Genomic DNA, 9,316 nt, shown 5'->3' on the forward strand with positions numbered 1-9,316 from the left:
GTATGATACCAATATAGTATATAGCTATACCAACAAGGTATATAGTTGTATGGGGTCGTTCCCGGAACTGAGGTTCTAACAAACATATGATACCAATATATTATACATCTATACCAATAGGGTATATAGTTGTACGGGGTCGTTTCCAATTCCTACAACTGACTATAACTATAAAAACTATTATATAATACTAAAGCATACCAGGAAATCAATATGAATGAAGATTATCAAAACTCAAACAACTAATTTACCAATGTATATATATGCACTTTTGATAAAAGAAAGTGTAGCGGTCTAGATAGAAATAAGTACAAAAGCATTGGGTGGTTTTTTGAGTCCTTTTGGTATATTAAAGATCAACACATCTTTATATAGTTAGTTTTTAGCCATCTTACTACCTCTTCCTTTATGCTTGTAGCTTTTTTTTCATTCTGTATTCGATATTTATTGAGATTTCGATTAATCTAAATTTGTCATTGTGTAAGGTCTATTAAAGAAGGAAGATATCCTTACAATATTTTTTTATTATTCCTAAGGCTCCAACTCTATACTTTATTTAAGGGTAAATAAATTCTACCAGTTTCGACACAATCCAATGGTTCTCCTTGTAGTTTTATGACCAATAGACCATTAATTTCGTAGGCAAACTTTTATTATAGGCCGGCTAATGAATAATAGTGAAAATGTTTATTATTTGAATATTCAAAATTTGAACTTCTAACAAAAATATCATATAAGATGTAGGGAATGTCCACAGTCCACGTGCACTTTGGGAAAAAAGTGTTATGTACCAAAGAAAAGAAAGATGAGTGCGCCCGTGCTATGAAGTATATAAATGAAACTTTTCCAAACAAAATGAGTTTTTTAGCGGTTTGAAAATGCCACTGGCGAAGCCGTCCTTAAAACATTTTGGAATCGTTTTGCACAACCATCGGAATTACGCCGAAATATGTTTATTCAACGGCTGTTCTCGTAGCATTCCTACTTAACGGCGGGTTCTATCTTTGTAGAACCGCTTCAAAGAACACAAAATTATTGTCAATAATTTTCATATAAATGATGTTGAAAAAATTTAAAATTAATTTTGTATGCCTAATCTTAGTTTTAGATGACCCAACTCCAAAATGGACCACCAAATGGAGCCCATCAGGACGGATGCACCCTTATCAAACAATTTCGTCTTGTGGTGCATCATATTTTCTTGACTATTGTAGATGATTACTTGCGTTTTACTGATTGATAAGAAAGAAGTAATGCAAACTATGAAAAAAAAAATTGCTATGATAGACAGACAATTCAATAAGCAAGTAAAAACTGTCAGGAGTGATAGTAGAACATAGTTTATATGTATGAGAAATTATTTTCTTGAGTGTGGGATTGTTTTTCAAACTTCGTGTACATGAACGTACACCTCAACAGAATGGGAGAGTGGAATGAAAGAATTATCATATCTTGAATGTAGCCTGGGCTTTGCACTTTCAAGGTAACTTGCCAATTGAGTTTTTGGGGGAATGTGTTTTGACGGCTTGACACTTGATTAATCGAACTTCATCTTCAATTTTGCATGGAAAGACACCTTATGAATTATTATATGGTCAAGTACCTGAGTATAACATTTTCGAGTATTTGGCTCACTATGTTATGCTCGAAGCTTAGGAAGAAAGGGTGATAAATTTTCAAGTAGAAGCGTAGGGGTCTTCGTGGGATATCCCTATGGAAAGAAAGGTTTGAAGGTGTACGATTTATAGAAGAAAGAATATCTTTTTTCACGAGACGTTGATTTCTATGAGACAAAATTCTGTTTCGCTTCATCAACATATAACACTAGCATGGACGAAAATAAAAAAAAATGCATATAGAGGAACTAGGAGAGGATGAGGAGTCTGAAGTGGAGGGGTGGTGAATCGGTCCAAGCTTCTGAAGACGAGCTTGATGTGGAGGATCCCCACGAAGCCGAGATAGAGGAAAATAGGAGATTGGGGCTGAAATTAAGGAAGATGAAATAATAGATTAGGAGCAGTTGGGACGCGGACACTGCCAAAAATATACACCGATTCGATTGCGTGACTATATTACTAATGTTGTCCAGAAATTGAGTCCATCTTGTCCACCATCCACTTCACAATATCACTCAGGTAAGCCTTATCCATTAACATAATATGTGAATTGCGATAAATTCTTTGTACAACAAAGGACTTTCCTTGCAGCAATCACTATAGCTCATGAACCGACTCATTTCTCTGAGGCCGTAAAAGATGGCATGTAGAGAGAAACAATGAGATTAGATATAAATGCGCTAGAGAATAACGGAACAGAGGTAATAGAAGATCTGCCTTGTAATAAAAAGCCTCTCAGTTGCAGTTAGGTTTACAAGATAAAGTATAACTCTAATGGAACAATTGAGCGACATAAGGCTTGACTAGTTATTCTCGGGAATCATCAAGTAGAGGGATCGACTATCATGAAATGTTTGCCCCTGTGGCAAAGATGGTGACTATACGCATATTTTTTGTTGTAGAAATGGAAAACAATTGGGAGTTACATCAAATAGATGTATATAATGCATTCATATATGGGGATCTTCAGGAGGAGGTGTACATGAAATTGCCTCCTGGGTTGCAAGTTGCAAATCTAGGAAAAGTGTGCAAACTTCGGAAGTCCCTTTATGGGTTAAAGCAAGCGCCGAAGTATTGGTTTGCTAAGTTGTTGCCTGCCTTAGATGACTACAGGTTCAAGCATTCATACTCTGATTACTCTCTTTTTACTCTGAAAAGGGGTGAAATTCGAGTAAATGTCCTTATGTATGTTGATAATCTGATTATCTCTACCAATGAGCCCGGAGCTATCCACGAATTCAAAACATATCTTGGCAAATGCTTTCACATGAAGGATTTGGGTATTGAAATATTTTCTGGGAGTGAAAGTCTCCGAAAATTCATAAGGCATCTTCTTGAGCCAAGGAAAATATACCTTGAATATTATTTCAGAGGTTGAGTTATTAGGTGTTATGCCTGTAGGAATGCCTTTGGAACAGAATCATAGGCTAACATTGCTGGGTGGACGGGTGCTGAGTTTTTAGTCAAAATTGTCCCTTATCTTTGGGGTTAAGTCTAACTTTGTCTTTTATCTATTGCCCTGAGCACTTATTGTCCTTTAAGTTTGCTAAACTTGAGCAGGTTTAGTCCATTTAACAAAAAACTCAAAGGGAGACCTAAAAACTAATAATGATTTCACTGAGTCAACTGGGTAAAGAAACTTTTATTACTCAAATTTTTCAGAACCGATATAGTGAACCTAAACCTGTTTAACGATGCGGGTTGACCCGGTTCCGGACCGGCCCATACTGGTCGTAAACCGGGCCGGCCGGACCGGTAGAAGGGGGCTGAGTAGGGCTGGCTTTGGGGGATTAGTCCGTATATATTTATTTTACCGGTTAACTGGACCGGTCAAACCCGGTCAATAAAAATTATTGTTGAACCGATTAAAATTCAAGATTATTTTTAATATTCTTGATCGGTTCAACAGTAATTTTCATTGACCGAGTATGACCGGTTCGGTTAACCGGTAAAAAAATATATACGGACCAACCACCTAACCCCTCAAACCCAGCCCTACCCAGCCTCTTTCCACCAGTCCGGGCCGGTCCGGTTTACTACCAGTCTGGGTCGGTCCGGAATCGGGTCAATCCGGCCCGTTAAATAGGTTTAGGTTCACTACATCAGTTCTGCAAAATTTGAGTACTAAAAGTTTCTTTACCCAGTTGACTCGGTAAAATCATTGTTAGTTTTTAGGTCTCCCTTTGGGTTTTTGGTTACCTGCTCAAGTTTAGTAAACTTAAAGGACAATAAGTGCTCAGGACAATAGATAAAGGACAAAGTTAGACTAAGCCCCAAAGATAAGGGTCAATTTTGACTAAAAACTCGACGGGTGCTTGATGACCCTGAGCGTTATCGTCGTTTGATAGGTCGACTTATTTATCTCTACTTCACTCGGTCAGAACTGTCCTACAATATTCATATTTTATCTCAATTCATGCAACAACCAAAAGAGGATCATTGGGATGCAACTTTACGGGTTGTTCGCTACTTGAAAGGGAATTCGGGACAAGGTACTTTATTGAAAAGTAAATGTGATCTACGTCTCTATGGATGGTATAACTCTGATTGGACTGGTTGTCCCTTGATTCGACGATCACTCATGGGTTGGTTTATCTCGTTAGATGACTCACCCATATGTTGGAAGACTAAGAAGCAACATACCGTCTTTCGATTATCTGCAGAGGATGAATATTCGTACTAGCTTTCTGCCTTCACATGAGCAATTGGCAGATATCTTTATGAAAGCATTAGAAAAATCTTAGTATGTTTCTCTCTTGTGCAAGTTGCGCATTTTTAATTCGCATGCGCCAACTTGAGGGGGGTATTAAAGAAGCGTGTGTATGGGTGCATATATTTGTGTATATTTAGGACTAGGAGAGATTTTCTTTTCCATATTTGTTAGGACTAGTTTTCGATATTTGTTAGGATTAGTTTTCCATATTTGTTAGGACTAAGATTTACTACTTGACTTGTATATATATTCTTGTTGATCAATAGAAGAAGGCAAGCCTTTCTCTTCCACACTTAGCCACCGTATGCTTTCGTGTTTTGGCATTTGGCATTTGTTTATGTGATTTTTTAAAATCTTATATTCATTAATATAAAATACACGCAAAGCGCGTACTCAAATATTTTTCATTTGGAGAAAACTTCCCATCAATTGTAGCATATATAAATTTATCATTTTACCTCTTCTATGCAGCTGGGGGAATGAAATGAACATCCGTTGCTTCAAAGTGTGTAGACTTTACATCAAATTGAATCTGCACGTTCCATTCTTATGAACCTTATTTTATTTTAATTAGGAGTTATATTTATTAAAACAAAATTAAATTTTAAAAATACACACTGCACAAACATGGTTAGCGAAATACAAGTCTAATGCATACATAATTCTTAAGACATAACTCAATCATAATAAACAAACTCTAAAAACAACAGTCAGCACTCAGAGTCTTTGCAAGAAAAAAAGGTAAATAATTATATTATTGACCAGTGACCTATAAGCCCTTGAATGCTATATCTCTGCTACTAAACTTTAAATGATAGGCTTCCCTCAGTTTCAACTTAATTAGTAAATGATAACCGCATACCTTGTAAGCTAAGAGCTATAAAAAAATGCATTCTTTGAACCACGTCAATAAACATACTCAGCATCATAATATAATCTCATATACAATAATGAGATTATATTATTCTAAACCTTTTCTAAATCCTTAACTTCTTTTTTAGAAAAGGACGTATACCTGCAACCTCTGCTTCCTATTCTAATCAGGTACGACTAACTCTATCCCATATCCATTATGTATGAATACATTAATAACATTAAATTTAGTATAATACTATAAGTGAGTCCGAATTATTTTCGATACACCTCGTTATCCTTACTTTTCTTTTTGCTGGGTCCTAGTTCGGCTAGTTTTCTTGCAAGATTTCTAACTTAAAGTAAGGCTCTCCCTGCATAAAGGTGTCATGTTCGTAATATATAAAAAGCCAACCGATCCCCATAATTAAACAGAACAAGCTTAACTATAACCGAATGCCAAAATATCCCTCTAGAGAAAGCACAGAAATAATAACAATGAATGTGAAAATTGAGAGCTTAAGAATCATCAAGCCCTTCTATGAAGGAACCCCACCTTCAACCACAACTCACATTCCCTTCAATGTCTTTGACAATGTTACCTATGATGCTTTGATTGCTTTGATTTTCGCCTATCGCCCACCCACCCCACCAAGTTCCACCATTGAAATGGGACTTAGGAAAACCTTAGCTGTTTTTAGGGAATGGGCTGGGAGAATATGCCAAGATGAAAATGGCCAAAATCGTGCGATTTTTCTCAATGATGAGGGAGTTCGATTCGTCGAAGCATCAGTTGATGCCACGTTGGATGAATTATTGCCCTTAAAGCCTTCTCCTTCTTTGCTTGGTTTACATCCTAGTACGAAGGATGTAGTTGAACTAATCCAAGTTCAAGTCACAAGGTTCACTTGTGGCTCCGTAGTGGTCGGGTTTGCCGGCCACCACATGATAGCTGATGGCCACGCGGCTAGCAACTTTTTCGTTTCATGGGGCCAAGTGTAGAAATCAATCCACTCCCTTTGCACGATCGTGCTATTTTCCACCCTCGGGACCCACCTCTTATTGAATTTAACCACGTTGGGGCAGAGTTCACGTCCAAATTAGTAAACAAGAAAGAAGAGTTCATCATTGAAAATACAAAAAGAAACATAGTTGTACACAAAGTCCATTTCACATTTGAGTTTCTTGACAAACTCAAGGCAAATGCTTCATCCATTAATAGTAAAGCCAAGGGATATAGCACGTTCGAAAGTCTTATTGCCCATTTATGGAGAGTCATAACTAAATCACGCGAACTAGACGGGTTACAAAATACCCAAATAAGAATCTCAGTGGATGGTCGCAGAAGAGTTATACCAAGAGTGCCAAATCAATATTTTGGTAACTTGGTTCTTTGGGCTTTTCCAACTTCAAAAGTGAGAGACCTTTTGGATGAGCCACTTCACTATGCTACAAAGATAGTTCATGATGCCATCACAAAGATCGATGATAAGTATTTCAAGTCATTTATTGATTTTGCAAATCATAAAGTCACAGAAGATCTCATCCCTACTTTAGACATGAACAAAGAATCACATTGGCCAAATTTGGAAGTTGCTAGTTGGTTAAGGTTTCTTTAAGGTTTCCTTTCTATGACTTCGATTTTGGAACTGGTCTCCCTTTTGTTTTTATGCCTTCATATTACCCAACAGAAGGTATGATACTTCTTGTGGAATCCTTCATTGGAGATGGAAGTATTGATGCTTTCATTCCTTTATACCAAGATAACTTGGCAATCTTCGAGAAAATTTGCTTTTCTCTTGATCTGAAAGCAAAATAAAAAGAGCTATGAAGTTATGGGATACAAAGGAAATAAGTTGTTATATAATGTTGTTTGACTGTTTGTTGCTTATTGGCTAGTACTTTGGTTGTAATCTTTTCTCCCGAAGGTTTTTGATTTGCATGTTGATGCTCCATAAATATTGGAGAAGAAATTATTGCGTAAGTTGGCATTTTCTGATTATAAGTTATTGAAGAATACAAGGCTATTTTTCTATCTTTTAGCTGGATCCAACTTTCATTTATTTCCTAGTCTTTTCATTTCTCCAAGTTCCTACTTGGATTTGAGACACTTGTCAGGTTAAAAATCAATGAGATTTAATTGAATAAAATAAAGCTTTAACCATAATTAAAGCATTTAATTCCTACTTTTATCCATTCCCAAATAATATCTTTTGCAATCTAGAATTATGGCTACACATTATCTAAGATTCCTTCTCTCTTTCCTGCAGTAATAGTTTTCTTTTCATGAGTTAATGTTTTTTTTCACTTTCATAAAATCTTCTTACATTCTCATTACAAAATGATAAATATTAGAGGTAAATTCCAACCTTTGACAATAAAAATAAAGAACGGTGTAAATCCATTTGGAGGCTCAACTTGAGTTGCCATTTTTCTATTATTTTCCATATTCAGAACAATGGAAAAAATATTCAATTTTATTCATAAAGTTCAGTTAGTAAATTACACAAACACATACAACATTTTTACTCGACAATTTCCACAACAAGAAACATACAAACAAGTATCTAATTTCTAAGGAATCGAAATGAATAAATAAGAACATCGCAAGAATTGGTCGGTTATTTCCAAAAAAATAAAGTTCCACGAACTTGCTATCTTGTTCTCTGTTTTTCCGGTTGTTATTTTTCTGTTGATTTTTGACCTAACAATGACTTTAAGGACTTGATTTTTATGGTAAAAATCTGAAAGATTTTCTTTGGTGCCATGTGTATACGGGTAAAAACTGAGGCTGGTGATTATCCCGATTTCTAGGTGGGGCAAACGAAGCAAGGACATGATTGCGGGGAATCGGAATCGAAGCCAGGAGCCTCTCGCATCAAGGCCCGAGCAAAACACATGCCCTCAGAACTATCGAGAGGTCCGGTTCGAGTCCCAAGGCCTCGGGGAGCATTACCGAACGAACACACATGATTAACAAAGGGTCGTGATATTCGTGTCTAATAAGATATTACGGCGTGAATCTCGGTCCGTATCAGCGGTAGATCAGTGATTAGCGAAGAGAGAGATTTTTACTTTTTTCAGACTTGTACTTGGGGTAAAACTCTCTTACTATATAAATGGGAGGCTAATTATTCTTTAAACACTGTAACACGCATACCATGGCAATATACATCTGCTCTCTCTGTTTCTAAAAGTTACTCAAAGTTCTTGCTTTCGTTCATAAGTTCTTCATAAGTGTTGGCTCGGAACCGAAGGCATGTTTCTTGTTAAGCCTTTAACCAAGCTGGGGATCACTATCATCATTTGTTTGGCAATTTACTCTATATTTTATTTTCTTATCTAACGTCATTAATCACTCTTATTGAATTAGTCTATATATCCTTAAAACTGCGTATAAATTCAATTTTTTTTAAGGGTAAACAGTTTGGCGCCCACCGCAGGGCTAAGGATAATAGTGGTAATTTGATACAAATTTCCATAACGCACTCTATATACAAATTTCCATAACGCACTCTGATACAAATTTCCATAACGCACTTTGTTTTATGCTTGTTCTTTGAGATTTTAATTTCAGGTCAATTTAAGAACGTCAAACTCTCAATCTGCTCACTTGAACGTTGATGAAGAATCTAGCCACCATGCCGAAAATAACAATATAGTACCTAGAAACGAGGTGCCCCCTATTGATCCCAATGGAGTCCTAGTTGCGGACCCGATCGATGCCAACTCACATGTGGCCATCGATGCAAACCTGCTGACCGACCATGAGAACTACGTTCGCGGAGGAGACCGATCAATAGCTCGGGGTACACACGACGGTAAAGGCGACGGGATCAATCTGCAAGTGATATTCGAAATATTACAAGCTCAACAAGAGGCGATAGCCCAGCTGTAGAACCAAAGTTGTGCCCCTAGCAGAATTGAGCCCAAACCATTCCGGGAAAACACCCAAAAAATAAGCAAGTCATGGGAAAGGTGGGTGAAGTTGATCCCGGGACCAACCCCGAAATAATAAAGATGCTTGAGGAACTGATAAAGCGGGTGGAATCGGGGGCGAAGAAGATCAAAGCCAATGACAACAAAGTGGAGACCTATAACTCCAGAGTTAATTAAATTCCAGGAGCACCCCCGA

The 9,316-nt window shown here is 37.0% G+C and overlaps 1 pseudogene; it reads left to right on the plus strand.

Annotated features, from left to right (window-relative positions):
• The first annotated feature begins 5,526 nt into the window (after window positions 1-5,526).
• On the plus strand, window positions 5,527-7,218 carry LOC107822334 (agmatine coumaroyltransferase-2-like; annotated as a pseudogene).
• The last annotated feature ends 2,098 nt before the right edge of the window (window positions 7,219-9,316 follow it).

Source organism: Nicotiana tabacum, chromosome 15 (assembly GCF_000715075.1).
Source record: "Nicotiana tabacum cultivar K326 chromosome 15, ASM71507v2, whole genome shotgun sequence".
Lineage (NCBI taxonomy): Eukaryota > Viridiplantae > Streptophyta > Magnoliopsida > Solanales > Solanaceae > Nicotiana > Nicotiana tabacum.